Source organism: Peromyscus californicus, unplaced genomic scaffold, assembly GCF_007827085.1.
Source record: "Peromyscus californicus insignis strain IS unplaced genomic scaffold, ASM782708v3 Scaffold_14__1_contigs__length_90479793_seg_1, whole genome shotgun sequence".
Classification (NCBI taxonomy): Eukaryota; Metazoa; Chordata; class Mammalia; order Rodentia; family Cricetidae; genus Peromyscus; species Peromyscus californicus.
In genome coordinates this window covers 9,146,549-9,170,528 of record NW_026294435.1, presented here as the reverse complement: position 1 = coordinate 9,170,528, position 23,980 = coordinate 9,146,549, and positions in this window count along the sequence as shown.

The following is a 23,980-nucleotide window of genomic DNA, read 5'->3' as shown; positions in this document are numbered from 1 at the left end:
TTTGTACAGAATTGTAAGGACTTTGAACCACTTTACTTAATTCTCTTGCTTTATATCCTGACTTTCCTGATTTATTTGTATCAATATAGAATGTGGGGACTCCAGAGATTGTTTTTTGCCATATAATGTGAGGAAGGACATAATTGGTTCTTTTTATGAATTTTATTCTCTGGCTTTTGGGATAATAGTTTATAATCTCTCCCCAAAATTACTGCAATTTCTTTGTCAAAATATTATCTTTCAATAAACAGGAGATTTCCTCATTAGTTAAAGGTATTACAATTTCTGCTAGGTCAATTTCCTGTCAATTGACAAAGTCTTAATTTTTCTTTTAAAGTCGAATCAGAGATCTTTTCCATATATGTCTTTAATTTCTTACTCAGTTTATGTGGTAGAAATATCCATTCCAACATAATATCTGCCTTCTGCATCAAAATCTCTGTAGAGGATAATCTAGGGAGTAATATGACCAGAATGCAGTTAAGTTCTGGATTCACACAATCCATATGGGTCTCTCATATTTTCTTTTCTACTAAAAGCAATTCTTTCTTGGCTTCAGCTGATAATTCTCTTGGACTATTTAAGTCCTTGTCCCCTTCTGGAGTACTGGCCAAATGTCCTAGTTCATCTTTAGGTATCCCAACAGTGGTCTATAAATTGGAAATGTTTCTGAACAATCTTTGAAAATCATTAAGAGTGCACAATAGATCTCTCCTGATTTGTACCTTGTGGGGTCTAACTTTTTGTAGACCTATCTTATATTTTAAATAATTAATAAAATCTCCTCTTTGTGCTTTTTTTTAGGAGTAACTTGTAATTTGGCTCACAGGAGATTACAAGTTACTTTACCTTTTCAAATATGCTTTCTAAAGTACCTAAATTTGGATCAACTAATAAGATGTCATCCATATAATGGTAAATTATAGATTGTGGAAATTGTACAGGAATAATTTCCAATATTTTTTGCATGAAATATTGGCACAGGGTGGAGCTATTTAACATCCTCTGTGAGAGAATATTTCATTGATAGCTCTTGACTGGCTTAGAGTTATTATAAGTAGGTATAATTTGTGAGGGCAAATTTTCTCTATACTTTTCTTGTAGAAATATAGTAAAAAAAACTTTTAAGTCATTAACTATAATAAGCCATTCTTTACATAACAGAGATGGCAAAAGCATCCTAGACTGTAGAGAGCCCATAGGCAGAATTGTTTTATTTATGGCTATCAGATCTGTCAGCATTCTCCATTTTCCAGATTTCTTTTTAATAATAAATACAGGAAAATTCCCCAGGCTGGGAATTTCTTCAATATGTTGAGCATTTAACTGCTCCCAAACCAGCTGTTCTAAGGCTTGTATCTTCACTTTTGTCATGGGCACTACCCAACCCATACAGGTTTGTAAGTTAGCTATTTTAAGGATATGGTCATTGGTACCTCTGAGAGTTCAACAGCTGTTGTGCTCTGTTTATGTACAGCCTGAACTCTTGGTGACTATATATATATATATAGTGTCGTATTACTATTCATAGAAGCATGAGTTATTTTATGGTCTTCTCCTGAGATTGGAGGAATATTAATCTGTATATCCCATGCTGTAACAGACCATGGCCCCATAGATTCATCACTACACTATCCACATATGGCCTCAGTCTTCCTCTCTGTCCTTCTGGCCTTATGAATTCAACTTATCTTGTGCTTTGTTTTACCTGAGATGTAGCTGTAATCCCTAGAAATTAAACATCTGCCTCTTGAAGAGGCCAATTTGGATGCCATGATTCTGGAGTAATTATAGTCACATCTGCACCTGTGTCCAGTAAGCCTTCACATATAAGATTATTTTTTTCTTACCCTTAGCTTTGGTCTTTGCTCATTTATGGAAATCTGCCAAAATATTCATTTTATGGTGTTTCTTTGAATTTTTGATTCATCTATCAAAGCTGTTCTATCATCCAGTGCAGTGTGGTTTTTACACTAGGCACTGGATTATTTAATCATCCTGGGGAAGGAGTTTCCTCCTCAGTGAGTGGAAATGACTGGACCATGTTTGACTGGGTTTCTGTGAGAGGCCCCCCAAGGCATGTCCCCATTATAAAGGCTTGCCTTATATGTCTCTTGTTGACCTGCATTTGTTGGTCTAATATTGGCCTTTGCCACATCTTCTGCATAATTGAAAGTTTGTTACCTACCATTTGGGTCATTGCTAGAAGTGTTGTTTCTTGGAGAATCCTGTGTATAATTTATTATTATATTATTATATGGCCTGGTAGATCAGGCCTTAATGCCTTTGGAAGTCACCTCTCCTATCCAAGTCGGATCCTTATAGTTAAGAAAATCAACATTGATTATGTGTTGGATTCATTCTTCTGTGGGTGCCAATCTGACCTTTAAAGACACAAGTATCTTTTTGCAGTCTAAATTAGCATTTTAAAAAGCCAAACATTGAATTAGTAATAGTCTAACTTCTTGATCTGATATCACTGTTTACAACTTTAGTAAATCTTTGTAAAAAGTCAGTAAATGATTCTTTCATGCCCTGTGTAATCTTGGTATATAGCTCAGTTGCTTTCCCTGGTTCTGGAATCTTTTCCCAAGCATTTAAGGTTGCCATATGGCAAATGGATAAGTATGCTCATCAATGGTAGATTGTTTATTTACATCAGCAAAATACCCCTCACCAAGAATTTGATACTGGAAATTGTAAAACCTTTAATTTTACCTTACTACTCAAGAACCTTAGCTTCTCTGTAATTAATACCTCTGAGGTTAAAAGTGGCAATCTGTAATTTTATCTAAATCTCCTAAAGATTCCAAAGTATAATTCAGACAGTGCCTATTAGAAATTATGTATAAGCTTGCTTTCTGATCTTGCTGATGTTCAAACCATTAGCAGTGTCTTGGCCAGTTGTGCACTGAACAACTGCAGCAGGTTCCAGTTGTGACTGTCAGTCAGAAACTCACTAAGGCTCTAATAGGAGCAATTTATATCTACTAAATTACAGTAAGACATGAAAAGGAATGAGTTAACTCTGAAAATGATATCTTGTTTTATTAAATGAAAAGTGTACTACAGTAATCTTCCCCAAGAATGTGAGAGAAAATTGACCATGTACACTTTATTGCCAAAAAAAAAACTTAGCTGCTTCTTTCAATCAGCTTTTCCACTGTAATTTTTGATGATATTATAATACTGCTGATACCAAGAGTTCCAGTCATTTGGTGTGATCCTATTTCTAGAAGACCCCATATTTAATAACCTCTTCCCATATATTGAATGTATACCATAAGTAACTATAGCTTTCTTGATGTCTTTTAAATCTCTCATATGTATAGGCTCCCACCTACATTCTATACATCCTTCAGGATATTTATCACCAGCTGGTTTTTCACAAATAGTAACAGAATATAGCATAGCGGGGGAGAAATGGGAGTTTTAAACTTTTGGTAAGTCATCTCTAACTGTAAATGTAAAGTACTGGTGATGTTATTTCTCCCCTAACCTCTTCAGTCTGTGTGTTAATGATTTTATTATCAGTTCTAAATAGGGTCTTATAAAGCTTGAAATTGATTAACCACAGCTTTATCTAGATTCCTCACCTCCTGTAACATAAATGATTCCAGTGACTTCATAGAATCAAAAATTTTCTTACTTTCATTATTAATATATGATTCTAAAGATTTAATTTTGTCTATTAATCATGAGATCCTTTCTCCACCTGCATTACATTTCTGTCTCCATCTCGCTAGTGCTTGATTAAAGGTGTACAGCACAAACACCCAGCTCCATTTCTCCTTCAGACTGTTTTAATATTGTGTAGCCCATGGTGGCCTTGGGCTCTTGATCTTCCTGCTTCCTCCTCCCAAGTGCTATGATTAAAGTTGTGTGCCACCAATGCCTGGCCTCTATGGTTAACTAGTGTCTAGCTCTGCCCTCTGACCTCCAGGCAAGCTTCATTTTTCAGAATACAAACAAAATATCATACAACAAAACAGAATTCACATTAACCACCATTGATTCATCACAGTTGAAAATGACTGTTATATTTATTTTGGAGTCAAATAAGAGTGTCCATGGCCAAGACAAACAGAATTATGTAGCCCTCAATTCCATGTTCCAATATGCTAGCACTTTCATAAAGCTTTAATAGTAACTGAACAAAGAATGTTACAATTTAAGACACTTTTCAAATACACTGGAGGAAGCATAAGGCCACAGCCAAGTAGGCAAATCTCTGCTATAGGACATAGATGTCATCTGATAGAATCTTCGCCCATTAGTTGGTTTGTACATTCCAAAGAATTTCCTTAATGGTCATAAAAACATTAGGTCACATACAGAGGAAAACAATACTTCACTATTAAGAGGGCAAAAGTTACAGATGATGTGGCTCTGGATTTGGCTGTAGTCCAGAATCTTCAAAAAATTGATGTTTCAATCAGTCACTTAGATTTTCAGACTGTTCTCTCCATATATTTCTGGGATTATTTTATTTTTTTCATATTTATTATTGAAATATTATTATTGCTTATATTATTTATAAAATATTACATCATTCCTCACTCACCATTTCTATTACCTTTCAAACATGTGGCCTATATTTCTTTCATTATTATGTATATATGTATTAATTAATAATTGTATAGCTAATACTTGTTGAGTCCATTTAGTATTGCTTTTATTTACATGTTTATTAGGGTTGACAATTTGGTAATAAATTATCATTTAGGAGGCTCATTTCTGGGGAAGTTTAATTCTCTATCACCCAGCAGTTATTAATCGCTTATAGCTCTTCATGTAGAGGTGGCCACTGTAAGATTTCACACATTCATGTCAGGAGATGAATTGATATTGAAATGCTTCAGGTCTTGTTTAAGTAGCTTTATGGTTGAGGTACCATGGGTGCAGCTTCCCTGTCATATCTAGGGAACACAATCTTATAGCAGACTTCTTGGTCCTATGATCTTACATTCTTTCTACCGTCTCTTCCATGATGTTTTATGAGCATAAGCTGTGTTGTAGATGTATCAGTTGGGGTTAAATACCTATGGTTAGCAGTTTAGTGCATTTTAACCAACTATGGGTATCTGAAATGGTCTCTCTGTGCTCCATAAAGAAATTTATTTGATGAGTGGTGAGAGCTACACTTATCTGAGGTATAAGGATAAGTATTTGGAATGCAGCTAGTAATTATATTGATTTAAGAAATTGAAAGTAATAAATTGTCATCTAAGATGCATGACATCACTGTCAGGTGTAGTTGAATATGTTTCCAGTACCAGGCATGATTTTCTTCTTGTTAAATGGACTTTAAGTTTAATGAGACAGATACTGTTTACCACCAAGTTATAAATATCATTTTTGTACCTTTAAGGATATCTTACCATGCTGGTCATTGCTGTGGAATTACAACTGAATAGGGCTACTGATTACTGTCCTTCCTTGGCAGCTGGCATATTAACTTCTAGTACTATTAAAGCTAGTCCACAGGAAAAGACTTTTGGGAAATAGTCACATTGAATTGTCTGTGTCATGTTTCTGAAGTGCATGGTTTCTTCAACAGTACAAATTCATCTTTAAATTCTGAGAGGCAACCAAAGAAAATAGCAAATGACTGGTATTACTTCTGAACAGGAGTTTCACATGCCTGGTACTGGGGTTTTTCATTTTCAGTCAAAATGAAGTTGTGTGTGTGTGTGTGTGTGTGTGTGTGTGTGTGTGTGTGTGTGTGTGTGCGTGTGTGTGTGTGTGCTCGTGCATATACATGTGTGTGAGCAAGATTTGTGTCAGGCTGAGGAGTTTGAACTCTTTTGTAACTAAGACAGCATGATTACTTTTGAATTGGCCGAGTGTTAAGAAACAACTGGAGGATTAGACTTTCTCCTTTCACCTTTGAAATTATGGACCTTAACTATACTGTAGTCTGTTTAGGAGACAAAAGACAACAAAGTTGTTGCTAGGTTTAGTAAAACTTTGCATATCTATTAGTGATAATGTTGTGCCACATTGTGCACATATGTTTGTGAGTAAGGGAAAGAGAGATAGAGATAGAGAGAGAGGGAGGGAGGGAGAGAGAGAGAGAGAGAGAGAGAGAGAGAGAGGGAGGGAGGGAGAGAGAGAGAGAGAGAGAGAGAGAGAGAGAGAGAGAGAGAGAGAGAGAGAGAACTGCTGTAGTATCATTTAGCCTTAAAAGAAAGACAAATTACAACATGGATTTATTTTATGGATCTACCTGAATGACTTATTATATATGCTTCCTAAATTAAAAGAAGTAAAAAAAATGGAAAAAAAGGTAGTTTCTAAGGTTCCACTTCTTGTTTTTAAGATCTAAATATTTTAATATTATGTGTATGAGTGTTTGATTGCATATCCTTGTTTGTACCATATGAATACAGCATCTGCAGAGGCCAGAAGAGGTGTCAGATCCTTGGAACTGGAGTTATAAGCAGACATAAACCACAATGTGGAAGCTAGAAACTTAGCCCAGGTCTACTTTAAGAACACCAAGTAGCCTTAATCACTGAGACATCTCTCCAGCCCCTAATGTTGATTATCTTCCCACTTCCCAGTGGTCCATTTACTATTATGTTTTAACCATTTACTAAAATATGTTTTCTACTCATATGATATCCTGAATATGGTTTTCCCTACCTCTACTTCTTCCCACAATCCCTCCCATCCAGACCATCCCCTCTCATCTCTCATTAGAAAACAAACAGGCTTCTAAGAGATAATAATAAAAGAAAATATATTAAGTAGAATAAGTACTAACACATCAGAATAGGACAAAACAAACAAACAGAAGGAAAAGAACCCAAGAAAAGGAAACAACACAGGTATAAAAGCAGAGACCCACTTATCCACACACTGAGGAATCCCATAAAAACACTAAAATGGAAGCCACAAAATATATGTAAAGGACCTGTAGGGTAAAGAGCAGAAAATGTGTATATATATTCAGATCCAGTTATATATAATTTTAATGTATTATATATGTATATTTATATATGAATAATATGCATATATATTCAGACACAATTTTTGTTTGTTTGTTTTGTTTTTTGTTTTTTCGAGACAGGGTTTCTCTGTGTAGCTTTGCGCTTTTCCTGGAACTCGCTTTGGAGACCAGGCTGGCCTTGAACTCACAGAGATCCGCCTGCCTCTGCCTCCCGAGTGCTGGGATTAAAGGCGTGCACCACCACCGCCCGGCCAGACACAATTTTTTAAAATGGCTCTGACACAACATTATGAAACAAGGTACCTCCAAAGTTGTCAATGAGTTCATTTGCTGTTGGCTATTTTCTGCTGAGCATGCAATCTATCATTAAAAGTTATTTGTTTCTCCAGTGAGAATCCCTTGGAGAAAATCCAAATGTTCATTTTTAAGTGGTTATCAATTGGAGATAGCTTCTAGATTAGGTATTATCCTAACTTCTTTCTGCTCCAGGACTCTGCCGAGGGCACGCCATTGCAGGACCCTTGTATGCTGCCTCAAGCTCTGGAATTTATATGTGCATCCATCCTTGTTTACTTGGTGTTCTCCATCTTCCATGGCTCTTATAATCTTTCTGCCCCATCCCACAAAAGATTCTCTGAACCCCAAGGGGGAAGGATTTGATAATGAGATGTCATTTAGGGCTCAGAGTTCTGAAGTCCCTCATACTCTGCATATTGTCTGGCTGTTGGACTGTGTATTTTTTCCCATCTACTGCAGGAAGAAGCTTCTCTGATGATGGCTGAGAAAGGTACTAATCTATGAATGTAGCAGAATGTCATTAGGAGCCATTTTATTGCTACATTATTTTAGTAGGATATTGGTTTTACTCTATGTTCTGGCCTATCTAATTTCAGGTACTTGGTCATCTGAGCAGTGTCAGATATGGGTTTCATCTCACAGAGCAGGGCTTAAATAAAATCAAGTATTGGTTGGTTACTCCCGTAAGCTTTCTTCCATTTTTCTAGCATATCCTGCAGGCAGGACACCATTGTAGGTCAAGGATTTGTGGATGTGTTGGTGCTTACATTTTTTCCTTTGGTAGCTTGCAGAGTACCCTCCTATGCTGAAGATAATAGAATGCTGGGGTGAAGGCTCTATGTAGGAATCAGGTTAATGTCATTCTCAAAGAATTGTACAAATTTTGTTTTCAACAATGGGAACTTAGTGTCAGTTTGTGGAGAGTGCCTTTAGTCTTGGGAATAGCCTGGGTTGTTTGGAGTACCCATGAGACCTCTTTGGCCAACTACTCAATTAGTTGTAACCTGTTCCCAGTAATGGAAACTTCATTTAGTGAAAAGAGATGCCCAGTTAGAACTCTCTCTCTCTCTCTCTCTCTCTCTCTCTCTCTCTCTCTCTCTCTCTCTCTCCCATTATTTAATGATATCATTTAGATGGTCTTAATATATATTCATATTTTAAGAATCTATTGTAATAGGTTTCTAACTATAACTCATGGCCCTTCTTTTAGCTGTTTCCTCCCCCCAGTTCCTTCCTTTACCCCATATTTTCCTGCCATTCCCATTTGACCCCTGTGTCAATCTATTCATAACTATCTATTCTGTTCCCCTGTCCTAGGGTGATTGATTTGTCCCAACTACTCCCTAACTCTATATTTAACTTCAATAGCAAGATGTAGCAAGATTATCATTGACTTAAGAGTTAATATCTACATATAAGCAAATATACACTATATTTGTCTTTCTGTTTCTGGGTTACTTCCCTCAGGATGATAATTTTTGTTCTATTCATTTACCTGACAATTTCATGAGTAATAATTTGTTGTGCAAATATACACACAATTTCTTTATTCATTATTAAGTTGATTTAGAACTAGGTTGCTTCCAATTTCTGTCTCTTATGAATATGACAGCAATGAACATTCTTAAGGAAGTCTTTCTGTGATAAGATGAAGTGCCTTTTGGGTATACACCCATAAGAGGTATAGCTGGATCTTGAGGTAGATTAATTCCAATCTTCCTGAGGAACCACCACATTGATTTCTATAGCAACTGTACAAATTTGCACCCCCATCAGCAATAGATGAGTGTTCTCCTTAAACCACATCCTGCTGAACCTGAATGGTCACATGTTTATTGACCTTATGTGTTCTAGCAGCCATAAGATGGAAATTCAAGGGAGTTTTGATTTGCATTTCTCATTTTTCCAGAGTCCAGCTCTGGATGAGGGCAGGATCTGAAAATTGGTGGATGAAAGAATGGTGATGAGAGGAATCAGACATGGGACACTTCTTTGTTTCACTTTAGGATAGATGGACAGAGAGAAAGTACATCACAGTATGTCATGTACTTCTCAGACAGGAGTTATCCCTGGTGGGACAGGTCCCAGCAGAGGGTATAAGAAGTTGGTAGGGGAAGGAAGTGAATGAGCCAGGCCATGGTGGTCAGAGAGTCTTGTAGCCTGACTGACTAGCAGCCAGAATGCTACTTTATTTACACAGAATTTAGTAAGAAAGGACACATTCATGATGTTCCAAAACATAGATTATATCATTTTTGTTTTTGGACATGTGTTTCACTCTCTTTTGCTCATCTTTTTGTCATCATTAATAAACTATGACAGAACAGAGTTATCAATTGCAATTATTTTTCCTCAAGTTTTAACATCATTAATAAACAGAGTTATCATTCTTACTCATTAACCCCATAACCCAAATTTTGAGAATCTAGAGGCATATGACATCCTGTTCTCAGGCTGATAGCTTTGGTTGCTTCAAGGACGTTAGACCAAAACAAAATCTTCAAGCCACCCTGGGCATTTTGCCATGTCCCAAGCAATGTATTATCAAATTTTAATGGTCAGAGTGCCCAGGAAAAATCCTCAGGCTAAAGATGCTGCAGTTATTATTTAAATTACGGCATAATAAAATCAATGTTCACATATATATCTTTATAGAATTTGTCTATATGTCTAATCCTGGCATTCTGCTGTCCCTTGCTCATATGACACCACAGAGTCTGTGCATGTGCTAATCTTTCTAAGAAACAGAGATCTTAACAGCTCATTCTTTTATCATCGGTCCACTCCGTACTTTGCTCATCAATGTGTCTTTGTATAGGCAGAGGTATATGCCACATAATTGTCTGAGTGTACAATGAGAATAGGCTTGTAATCTAAGCTGGCCAACTCCTCTAGCCCACTAAATCTTGTTGACCTTTTTGAGTTTACTTTGATTTGAATATCTTGTTCCTGTGTAAGTACAGGTACAGATGCTTCAGGAATATATCATAGCCTCATGAAGATACCTTTGGGTTCTCTGTGTGTCACAACCTCCAAGGCATAGTGAAGACCTTCAAGTAGATAAGGGTATCTCCTTAAAAGCAGGGGGAATAGTATGTTCAGGACTGTCCTGGAGAAGTTTAGAAGCAGCATTCCTGGGAGAAGGCATAAATGATTCATGAGGAACTTTCCATCAATCTGATATCCCCAAATTGTATAAATATTAAAAGTGCCCCAAGTATGCAACAGGTGGAGATGAAAACCAAAGGTGGCATGGCAGTCATCATATGGCTCCACTTTGCTGGACCTTTGTCAAGCAGCTGTGCTGGCTTTATGACTTCTGCATTCTATTCACATATGGCTGTGCCACTTCCTCCTTTTCTATTTTAGAAAGATGACTGGAAGTACAAGAATCAAGATAAGCACACCTCCCAAGATTATTCCAAAATTAGTAATAATAGATAAAAAACTAAGTCTTGAAAAAAAGTGAGATATTGTAAAAATCTATTGAACTGAATTAATGGCTATAATTTGTTGATGCAAAGATTGCATGTTTATAACCAGTTAGAAGTGTTCCACAGGCCATGGAGGTGGGACCTACACTGTGCCTAGATTATCTTAGAAGTATCATATTGTAAGTGGAGTGACACAAATCCATTTAAATTGTGATTGTAAAGAGATAGTTAACCTTAATATTTCAAACTTGATTACCCACACACAGAACTGTTCCTTTCAAAGTCTTTACCCTGTCCTGTACATTTTTGTCATTTCTTTTTTTGTGATAACATTTTTTGAGAGCTGATTAACATGCTCTATAGTATGAAGCTGTTTTACTAAGGCAGTTATACAGGCATTAACAGTTCTCAGAGTAGTAATTAGTATAGGAATCCCCCAAATTAAAGCATTAGTAAATCATTTAGCTTATTGACAACACCAGTAATTTCTTCAATAGCATATATTAAATAGACACCTCAGCCACATATCCCAGATTAGGATATTAATGTTCCAGCCTTTTGTTAATAATAAGTGAATGATAAGGGGTGGTGTAATCATCTTACTACTTTCTGCTGAAATTGGGGTATAGCTGGGGACCAAAAAGGCTAGAATGTTGACTAAGTCCAGAAGAGCAGATTGCTTCATTTGTTGTCCAGGCTCTGCAGGACCATCTGAATGTAGAGATATACAGGCAGCAGTTTGAGTAGTTTTAGAAATCTGTTGGAACAAACATATATCAAAGTGCAGAACATGAAGCTAAAAAAAAATTAAGGAGAATTTTTTTCTTAGGTGTACATTCAGAATTTTTAAGTGCATGGTTTTGGCAGAAGAAAGAGGGGAGTTCCAATATTTATAGAGAGAGAAAAAGAGGTGCCCCTTTAAGAAAATAGGCAGTTGGGGAAACAAACTACAGATTGATAGTGTTTTTCTCAAGTCTGTCTTAGCCTGTGGGTGTTAGTGGGTTTAAATCTCTTCAAGCATATAAGAACCTTCTTCAAGAGACAAAACTTCCAGATGACATTTTGTTACAGAAAAATTATGAACCATTGGAGTCTTAATATAACAGCAGAATATTAAGAGAAAAAAATCTGGAATAAGTTTCAGTTTTTATACACCTCAAATCACTTAAGCCTCTTCATCCTCAGACCTTTATAACTTGCATAAAACATTCTTTATATCTAAGTCTTCATATATGCCCATACCTTAAACCACCCATCTCAGATCTCACAAAACTTGACCCATACTCAAACCTTCATGAATTACTTATACTCTAGACCTATCTTAGACCTGCATACCTTGTATCATTTACTTTCCATGATCTATATATCATAATTTAAGCTTTTACATCTCAGATCTTACATAAACTTGTATTTATATATCTTAAAACATCTTTTTATAACTCAAAGTATTTTTTATCTTTATAGTATAAGTTTAATTTTATATCTTATTTATCCAATTATTTAGCAGGAGACATAGGTGGTTGATTACTGAAGTAGTCATTGTAGGGTGAGTTCCCATAAACAAAGGAATAGTAAAAAGTTACTTGAAACCTGTTTGGTGAGCTATCCTCTATTTGGAATTTGATAGCAAAGCAAATTATTTTTAGAACTGGTAATTAGAAATGTAATCTAAATGACCCAAAAGTGTGATTTGAACAAAGCCCTGGCGGTAAGTAAAAGGCATGGCATAGTTTTGTCTATGTGAGAAATTTAAACATTATAAATGCCAGGGGGCATGTTTATAAACTTATTTTGAATAGCTCACAATCTAAGTAAATTTTTTCTTACCAGTTTATAATATGTTATTTGTCTTTATAAATTTGAAACTTCATGTTTTATCTCTATTAGATTTAGCCTTAAAATAATAATTTTGAATTGGAGTTCTTTTAACATTGAAATGAAAGCTTTTAATCATAAAAACAATATATAGGGAGACTGGAAATTGTATTAATCCTTTTATAGTGAATGAATGAATGAAATCAGGTACAGTAAGAAAGTCAGAATAGCTGTTCCATGTGTGAAAGGAGAAAAGTTTTGTTGAAAACTGTCAAGGGGAAAGATTCTCAGGGTTAAATGAGAATTGGAGAATGCAGGCATTTTTTTAGGGAAATGTAAGGAAGTTAAAGAGGGAGCTGAGAGGACTTATGAGGAAGCATAGAGGGTAAGTGTCCTGGTAACAAGAGTTTCAATCAGGGACATTTCCAAACAGACTGAAAGACTTACCAGTTGGAAATATCCCAAATCACAGAGGAGAGGCATCCCTCTCCATGTGATGATGAGATGGGTAGGTCTAAGGGAAGATTCCCAACACACCAGTGTAATTTTTCTAGTAGAGGTAAACAAAACAGGAGCTCCATAGAGACACATACCTAGAGGAAGAGGAGAGACAAATGCTCATATAAGGAAAGGGAGAAAACAGCTGGAAAAATGAGAAGGTAGAATTATCCCAAGTGTTGAGATTAAGGTAAGTGTGGGGATCACCTTTTAGAATTAATAGGGAAGCCTCTTAAAAGAGGGTCTCTAGATAAAGTTGCTTCATGGGCAGTGCCAGACATTCCTAAGAATTCTGAACTATGTTAGTCACTGCTTCTTCTCCTTCTTCTTCTTCTTCTTCTTCTTCTTCTTCTTCTTCTTCTTCTTCTTCTTCTTCTTCTTCTTCTTCTTCTTCTTCTTCTTCTTTTCTAAGAAGAGGGGAAGATGGAGTATTATAAGATGGAGGCCAATCTTTATCATGATATATGGCAGTTTCTTTTTCTAAATCTGAGGCATCTTGAGAAACTAAAGGCTCATCAAATCATCATTTTGCAGATCAAATAAATCTCAGTGCTTTAGTAAAGGAATCTTAGAAGGGGATTTTATATGAACAGGAGTCTTAAGAGTTCCACACCCCTTAATAGGAGACATTTCTTTAGAAACATTGTCGGGTATATCTGTCCCTGATTCTGCAGAAAGAGAATGATTGATAAGTACCCACAAAGAAACTGTTTGAATAAGCACCTTTTCAGGGCCATGTTTAGTGTACCAACAGCTTATATCTTTTACAACTTTTTCCCCACAAACTTCTGGGTCTAATGTTTCATGGTCTCGAAACCAAGGCCTATTCTTTTGCACAAACTGTAAAAATTCTGGCAAACTGTGGTCCTGAACTTTTATGTCTTTCTTTCTTTCTTTCTTTCTTTCTTTCTTTCTTTCTTTCTTTCTTTCTTTCTTTCTTTCTTTCTTTCTTTCTTTCTTTCTTCTTTCTTTTAAGGGAAATTTTTAAGGATATCAATGTACACTTGTCTCTCAGAGGAATTAGTCTGTGTCATGTTTATACTTCTTATTTCTTACTTCTTACTTATATTTCTTACTTGTTACTTCTCACTTTTCTCACCCAGTCTTTTCTTATACTGGGGGTCTGCAGCTAAGGATGTTGAACACTTCTCTTAAGTGTTTCTCTGCCATTTGAGTTACTACTTTTGAGAAATTTCTCTTTAGATCTGTACCCAAATTTTAGTTGGGTTATTTTTTCTTGATATCTACTTTCTTGGTTTTTTCATACAATTTGGATATTAGCCCTCTGTATTGTGAGAAGTGGGTAGAAATCTTTTCCCATTCTGAAGACTGCTGTGTCTCAGTGATGGTATCATTTTCCATGCAGAAGCTTCTCAGTTTCATGAGGTCCCATTATTAATTATTATTAATCAGAAAGTCTTTTCTTGTGCCACTGACTTCAAGGCTATTCTCTACCTTCTTTTATACCAATTTCAGTGTGTCTGGTTTTATGTTAAGGTATTTGATCCATTTGGAGTTGAGTTTTGTGCAGGGTGATAAGTATGGAACTCTTAGTATTCTTCTACATGGGGTCATCCATTTTTGACCAGCATAATTTTTTGAAAATGCTGTGTTTTATACACTGTGTATTTCTTCACTCCTTTATTATCAATGAGGCTTCCATCATATGTGAAGTTATAGTTTCATTGATCAACATGTCTGTTTTTGTTCCAATACCATGCATTTTTATTACTGTACCTCTGTGGAACAATTTGACATCAGAAGAACTGGTAGCTCCAGCAGTTCTTTTATTATTATAAATTATTTAGCTGTCATGGCCTTTTTGTGGGTGTGTGTTTCCATACAGAGCTGCAAATTGTGCTTTCGAGTTCTGTTAAGAATTCTGTTGGAATTTCAATGGGGACTGTGCTGAACCTGTAGATTACTTTTGGATGGATGATCATTTTTACTATATTAATTCATTAGCATGAGGGAACTTTCTAGCTTCTGATTTCTTATTCAATTTCTTCCTACTGTGACTTGATGTTTTTATCATACAGTTATTTCCCTTACTTGTCCAGAGTGGCCCCACAATATTTATATTATTTGGGGGCTCCTATGAAAGTTGTTATTTCCCTGATTTCTTTCTCGGTGTGTTTGTCATGTGTATAGAGGAGGGCAACTGATTTCTGTGACTTTATTTTGTATCCAGCTACTTTGCAGAAAGTGTTTATAATTTATAGGAGTTCCCAGGTGGATGTTTTAGAGTCACTTATATTTACTATAAAATCATCTGCAAATATTTTTTTTAACTTCTTCCTTTTCTATTTCTATCACCTTAATCTCCTTCAGCTATCTTATTGATCTAACTAAGATTTCAAGTACTGTATTGAATAGGTATGGAGAGCATAGACAGCCTTTCTTTTTGTGAATATGGTGAAAATGCTTTGAGTTTCTCTCTATTTAAATTTACATTGGCTATGAGTTTGCGTTAAACTGCCTTTATTTATGTAGAGATATCTCTAATCTCTCCAGGACTTTTTATCACTGAGGTGTGTTGGATTTTGTCAAAAGCCTTTGCTTCATTTAATGACATGATCATTTTGTCTTTCAGTTTGTTTATATGGCAGGTTACATTGAAATATCTTTTTCTACACCTTCCCTTTGAGCTGATGTCTATTCTTGATGTCAAGGTGTATTTCTTAAATTTGGCAGAAGAATGAATCCTGTTTTTGCATTTATTCTGTTAGTTTGTGTATTTTTATTTAGGAACTGAGAATATTAATGTTGAGAGTCATTAATGAGCCATGTTTGTTGATTCTTGCTATTTTGATATTTTATGATGTGTGTGTGTGTGTGTGTGTGTGTGTGTGTGTGTGTCTATTGGTTTGTTTATGTTCCTTTTTTGATTTGCTAGTCTCAGAGTATCTTGTATTTGTGGTTTTTTTTTTGTGTGTGGAGGGTTATTAACTTCTTTTGGTTGGAGTTATCCTTCTAGTGCATTCTATATTAGTGGATAAATATTGCTTAAATTTGGTTTTATCATGGAATGTCATATTTTCTTCATCTACTATGATTGACTGTTTAGCTGGAAATAGGATTTTAAATTGGCATCTGTGTTTTCTTAGAGTTTGTAGAACATTTAACCATGTTTTTCAAGTTTTTAGAATCTCAATTGAGAAGTCAGGTATAATTCTAACAGGTTTGTCTTTATATGCCTCTTGGTCTCTTCACCTTGCAGCTTTTAATATACTTTCTTTGTTCTCTCCAATTAATGTTTTGATTATAATGTGGCAAGGGGACTTTTCTTCCTAGTATAGTGTGTTTGGTTTTCTGTTTGCTTTTTGTACCTTGATAGGCATCTTTAGGTTAGGGAAATTTTTTTCCATGATTTTATTGAAAATATTTTCTGTGCATTTGACTTGGGTTTCTTTTCCTTCCTCTGTTCCTATATTCTTACATTTGGTCTTTTTATTGTGTCCCAGATTTCCTGAATGGACTAATGCTAGATTATTTTAGATTTAATGTTTTCTTTAATTGAAGTACCTATTTCTCCTATATTGTCCTTAATGCTTCAGATTCTCCCTTCCATCTCTTGTATTTTGTTGGTGAGACTTGTCTCTGAGGTTCCTGTTTGAGTTCCTAACATTTTTATTTGTAGATTTTCATTAGTTTGGGTTTTCTTTATTGATTCTATTTCTACTTTCAGGCTTTGAACATTTTTATTTGCTTCTTTCCACTCTTTGTGTTTTCATAGATTTTTGTCAAGGGGTTTATTGATTTCCTTTTTAAGGGCCTCTATCACATTCATAAAGGCTATTATAAGGTATTTGTCTTTCAAGTCTCAGTGCTTACTTTGGAAGGGTTACTGAACTGTAGTAGAGAAAAGTGTCTTGGTTGTTATTGTGTTTTTTGCCTTGGCATCTAGGCATTTAGGTGTGGGATGTTTGTAATTCTATGCACTGATGTCTGATCTTGTCCATTTGAGCAGATGTTTTGTTTCTTGATTTCTGTTGCCTTCTTTAGTTCTTAGGAGTGTGTTCTGGCTGTGTCATGACTGGTGGGGAATTCATTGTTGATTCTGCAAGATGTGGCCAATGAGGACTCCTGGTAAAATGTGTTCCTAAGAATTGGGACCTGACACTTAAGAATAAGCATGGGCAACTAAGGGAGTACACACAATAGAGGAAAGCAGGATGTTCCACTAGAATCTGCTTAGTCTCCTGGGAATGGGGACAGAGAGTGAGAAGATGTTTTAAGCAGATAACCTTTTACAGAGCTGTTGATGAGACTGAAGGATTGGATTTGAAGGAAAGGAGAGAGATGAGAATATATCTGCTTTCCTCTAATCATAACACCTTCTGGTGTTATAAGTGCTGGCACTTACTTACTGGGATAATATCACCTGATATGGCCACAAGCAATTGAATCAGGTTAGTTGGAGGGACCAGAGAGAAACTGAGACTGTGAAAATTTTATTGAGAGCAATCAGATTTTGAATAACCTTATCAGAAACAGAATAAAATGTAAATTTCTGGGAACAATATGGTTGTAGTTGTCATGATACAATGAAGTTTGCAAGCGATACAAGGTTCACAAGAATAATATCTAAGACCAGTTGTCCTCTCAGGCTTCTATGCTTCCTTGACTACTAAGGGATCACGTAATAAACACATACCAGCCTAAATAATTCACTGACTGGGGTACTACATTGGTCTCTTAGGAACTGGAAGGTGCATTGTGCCCTAGGAGTCATGAACCCTAATCTGAAAAACCTATGACACACGCCTCTCAAGACAGTTAGGCCAGGACAACACATTGGTTCCCTACAGGATATGTGTGTATGTATCAGGAGGATGAAGCTTCTACTTCAAGTCAATTATTGTAATATTAGAGATTTCACATACCAGGTTGCTATAAAATGTATCAAATGAATTTTACAATGCAGCACTCTTAGAAATCATATGCCTCCTGGAAGACTGAACACTACTTTTTAAATAAAATATGACTTATTTTTTTGTGCCATAAAGTTTTTATTTTTGACAGGGATAAACAGATAGTTACATGTGGGATGATTCATCCCTAACAAGATTGAAGGCCAGCCAGCCCAAATCAGTGATAAAATACTTTCTGAGAGCCAACCTGAGTCTGCCTAAGGGCCTTAGCAACAGCAGCTAAGACATGATCTGGAGATGACCTGGACTAATGAGAGGCAGCTATGACACACCAGCAGATACATATTCATCAGACCTTCCTCTAGGGTGGGGTGTAGGGTGTATAAGGCTTTCTTCTTCCTGAATAAACTGAGCTTGTTTTTTCAACATCCTCTCAGAGTCTGTGTCATTGACTCTTTGCCTACTCACCCCCTCCCCCAAAGGGAACAGTAAAGGACCCTGCCACAGTCACATGTTAAACATACATAAATACAGTGATACAGAAGAATATTATTTTTTGGATAGCTGAATAGCTCTTTCTTTGGAACTAAAAAGTTCCCTTCTGGAAGGATCTGAGTTAGACTCAGGCAACACATAATACTCATAAGAATCTGAGATGAAACATAACCTCAAAGAACTCAAGAAGTTCCTGACACAGATTCTCAAGCCTCATCCCTACATTTACATAAGCATCAAGGATTGCTATAGAGAGGCATCTCAGACCAGCTAAGCTGTTGTTACTTGTACAAGGAGCTCCAGGAATGCAACTTCTGTCCATCATCAGCCAGACCAGGATTTCCAGTAGTGAAGCTGCCTTTTGGACAACCATGCTCCTGTGATGAATGGCTCACCTGTTTTCCTGATGAACTTGTTGGCTCACTAAGTCAGACTTTGGTTGTACCTCATTTTTTCATCTATTGTCCATGCACTATCTGAGGTGAACAGGCATTTATTCAGGTCTCCCCAAACAAGGTTAACACACCATGGAGTCATATCCTTAGTGGTTAAGTAGACTTTGCATTGGAAGGCTGAGTTTGAGTTTGATTACAAATATGGGAAGTTTTACATGCTAATTAAGAATATTTAAAAATCCTATCAACATTTTATATCTCTAGGGGTATCAAATAATTAAATTTCAAAAATGAACTCTGGTTGATCTTCATATTACCTAGTTCTTTGTCACATTAAGAAGTAGTTGCTATTTCTTTTGATTTTGCTTATCTCACAGAACAGACTATCAATTTAGATTTTCTGGCAATTGTATTTATCATTGAAATAATAAATCTATCCCATGGAGATTTTCCCCTTTCTCTGACAAATTACAGTCTGGTGACTTATTGTTATTGCCATAATACTTACTGTTATCATTGAAAAATAATCTGTAAAATATAAAGCAAAATGGATATGTTTGCTGAATTAACACTGTGTGACTCTTCCCTTAAAAACAAATGGATGGTTACTTGTGATTCCCTCAAAGCACTATCAAGTTCTATTCCATAAGCCCTCTCACCCCTTTCTTCCTTCTGTTCTCTTACTCTTCTATTTTTCCTCCATTTCCTCTATCTTCTCCTTCCTTCTGTCCTTCGTTCTCCCTTGTTAGCTGTAGCTAGAGTTTTCCTGCCTGGCCCATGGTCAGGACAAATCTCTCTCACCCACCAGTCCCACAGCCGCTCAGACCCAACCAAGTAAACACAGAGACTTATATTGGTTACAAACTGTATGGCCGTGGCAGGCTTCTTGCTAACTGTTCTTACAGCTTAAATTAATCCATTTCTATAAATCTATACCTTGCCACGTGGCTTGTGGCTTACCAGCATCTTCACATGCTGCTTGTCCTGGTGGTGCCTGGCAGTGTCTCCTTCTGCCTTCCTGTTCTTTCTTTTCTCCTCTCTGTTAGTCCTGCCTATACTTCCTGCCTAGCCACTGGCCAATCAGTGTTTTATTTATTGACCAATCAGAATAATTTGACATACAGACCATCCCACAGCATTTAGCTATCTGTCTTTGTGCCCTCTGGTCTCTCATTCTCCTTTATAATCTGTCCTTATTTTTATCTTCCTTTAAAATGTTTTGTTTTCTTCTCCATCCCCTTTAGCTTTTTTCACCTTTCCCTCCATTGAGTAGGCACCACATGTCACCACAGCTCACATAAATATTCTAAATGTGGTGGGAAAAGCTGACCATCTGAGACCCAGTGCTGGTCATTCAGAATTGTTTCATATAGTGTTGTTGAAATTTCCCTCTCCCCTAGTAAGCCTTCTTGTCAGATCTCTAATATAGACTTTCACTTACATTCTACTGGTGTTTACCTGACTTACACATTATACAAAGTGTAGCTGAAAGTTTTCCTGTGTCCCACCTGGTCCTGCTGCTGCTCAGACCCAAGTAAACAAACAGAGGCTTATATTAATTAGAACGGCTTGGCCATTAGCTCAGGCTTACCACTGACTAGCTCTTACATTTTTTTTATTTTTATATTTATTTGTCATTTTTATTAAAAGTAGATTCTTTTCTCATACAATACAATCCAACCACAGTTTTCCCTCCCTCCACTCTTCCCAGCTCCCACCACTTCCCCTCTCCCCCATATTCACTCACCCTCCATCTTTCTTCAGAAAAGAACAGGCATCCATGAGACAATAGACAACAAAACATAACAAGATACAATAAGACAAGGCAAAATCCCTCATACAGAGCTAGACAAAGCAATCCAATAAGAGGAAGAGTCTTAAGAGCAGGCAAAAGAGTCAGAGACACAACTGCTCCCACTGTTAGAGTTCCACAAAAACATCAAGCCAACAGATCAGCCTATTTCTGTTAATCTATATGTGACCATGTGTTCCATGGCTTTACCTGCGTGCCATTACATGCAGCTCTTTGGATGGTGGGATGGTGTCTCCTGACTCAGCCTTCCTCTTCCAAGAATTCTCCTTGTCTGCTTATCCCACCTATTCTTCCTGCCTGGCTACTGGCCAATCAGCATTTTATTATTTCACATCAACAAATATGTGAGTGTCTAGACATTACATGTAATTCTGCTAAAGTGTAAACTTTTATAAATTTTGTACATGATTACATAAATTTAAGTAAAAGAAACAACTTTGTTTTTTTTTGCAGCAGGGTTTCTTTGGTAGCCTTGGCTATCCTAGACCTAGCTTGGTAGACCAGGCTGGCCTCAAACTCACAGAGATATACCTGATTCTGCTTCCCTTTTGAATGCTAGGATTAAAGGTGGTCATCATCACCACACAGTAAGAAAATGTTTTTTGCATATGATTATATTCCCCTTTTTGCTGATTTTAATGGAGACCTAATATTTTCAAAGTTATATTTTTCATGTAGTTACACAAACAGCAAAATCTTGATGTTTAAAATCTTTCTTCAACAACAGAAGCCAAGATAATGCACAATATGACCCTGAGGCATTTTGTATCTAAAAATATGGAAAGTGCTCAAAAGCAATCTATGTGGATATGAGAAAAGAATATATAAAATTGAAAACTGGATTCAGTCAAGCAATCAAATAACAATGGTACATGTATAAGACTATAAAGTAAATATCAGTTTATCCACAATGATTTCCATAAATGACTAAATGAAGAAGTAATTCTTTTTTCAGGCAGAGTTATTCCAATAACACTCTCTAGATGTGACCCATCTTAGGTATTGCCAGATGATCAGCTATCTCTCACATGCAGTCTTTAGCAGTGCCACTGTGCCACCTGAAAGAAGCCAAAGAACAAGGGACAAACAATGCATTCTTCTATTTCAGTGACTTATTCAGTAAATGTCCTGAGGTATGACTGTGTTGGATATTACCATATAACAGAGACTAAGAATTGCACAGAGAAGAATGTGGGATGTTTCTAGCAGGCAATAGTGTGAGGGGAGTAGATAGTTGTGTAATGAGTTGAAAATTTCAATTTGGGATAATAAAAACATGAATGGACAAGGGTAAGTGTTGTCTAACAAAGAGAATATAATTAGAGCCACTGAACCAAATATCCATCAATGATTGTAATGGTAAATTAAATGGCATATATGTTTTTCCACAAAATAAGTAAATAAAACTAGGGGATACAAGCAAGTGAGCTTTAGAACATAAACTAACATAACAAATGCATAAATATGGAGAGCTGGAGAGATGGATTACTGGCAAAATTCTTACTATGCAAGCATAAGGACCAGATTTCAGATTCCCAGAAGCCACGTGAGTGACAGGTGAGTAAGGCAGCAAGGCATGCAATTTCAACCATGGAAGGAAGAGACATGAACCTAAGAGTAAGCTATGTAGAGAGACTAGCCTTATCTGTGGACTTAGGGTTTGACAGAGAAATCCTGCCTTGATGAATAAGTTAGATCAGAGATCAGGCCTCCATATGTACATGCTCCCTGGTATACAAACATACGTATACCCACAGAAGCACAGCACACACACACACGCACACACACACATACACACACAAAAGTGATAAGAAAAAATATGCACATGTAGACACAGTTAGTCATATAGATGACTCACCTTCTTTGGGTAATTAATAGATAAACAGGCACAAACTCAATCACAAAATTTTCTCTTGCTTCTACAACTGTTTAAAGTCAGTTTTTTTAAATCAGCACAAAAAGGAGCTTTAAAATCTAGTTTAATGTTTCATACATTGTTTTTTCTTACAATTTTTATATAAGTCTATGCCTACTTGTGTTTACTGAATGTTTTCTGGCTAAGCAAAACTGATTCCTCCCCAGAAGTTCATGACATTTTCCCTCTACATACACCCACCTCATTTCCAATCCCACCATGCATATTAATCAGCTATATTATTGTCTATTATCCTTTTATACATTTATTGATATCTTCAAGAACACATAGGTAAGGGTTACTGCAATTGTGATTCAGGTTTGTTTTGCAAAATAAAATGTTATTATAATTTTTTTCTGTCTAAATATGATACCTATTATCATATAGTTTTAAAGATCAATAGAATATGTTGGCAGAGACAACCACTGTGGAGTTTACAGTTAGAATTTGATTTTTCTTTCTAATAAGACAGTGCTATAAAGAATGATTTAGTAAATGCAGCTGTCTACATCAATACATCACAGTATTATAGTGCTTATTTACATGGCAAAACACCTTAATGTGAGCTTTCTCAATAAATACCCATGTGAGTTTTACAATTATTAGTATAGCACTGTAAAGCATAATGGCTTTTGCCATAGTATTTTCATACATGTTTGTCATGTACTTGATCATATTCAGTCCCCATTACACTCACCTGCCCTCTCTTTCAACCCCTGTTGATCCTCTGTTCTTCTCACATTGCCCCTATATAACACAGTTTCCAAAGTGTTCTATACACACACACACACACACACACACACATGCACACTCACATGCACACGCACACAGAGATCACATTTTCTTACACAATCATCTCACATCTCACATGCATTTTTTGTGACAATATTTCAACAATTTCCCTAGCAAATATTGTATGACAGTGTTTCATAGGATATATGAACAAATATCCCCCCAGAGAGGGAGCCCATGATAAATCAAAATAAAGATATGGCCAAAGTCCAAATTGGGAAACCAAGAGTTTGTTAGGGTTATTTAGGAGGTGTATGGCTGATATGTAAAGACAGCTACATAATGGTAAGTCCCTCTAAGCTTTGGTGATAGACCACTGAAGGTTGGAACCCCAGAGCTCATAGCATGCCTTAATGGCAGCTTAAAGGCCAGACAATGTCTTCTAAGAATCTGGGCTTCCATGTGCCTCTGCTAGACAGCTCATCTCATCTCTGTCTCTTAAGTAGTCAATAATTCTCATAAAATCTTAGAGATGGAAAAGCCGTATGCATCTGTTCAGCTTCAGGGACTTCCTGAGACTTTTCAGTCATTTACTTCTTGAATCTTAATGAGCTTCCCTTTAAGATTTTTCAAGTCTTGAGGAGCAACCCTGCCTTCAGCATTTCCAGAGTCTTAAAAAGTGTCTTTTTGAACTTCTTGGGTCCTAGATAGCTTTGGAGAAAATTGCTGAACAGCAATTAGTTTCCAAAATGGTCTA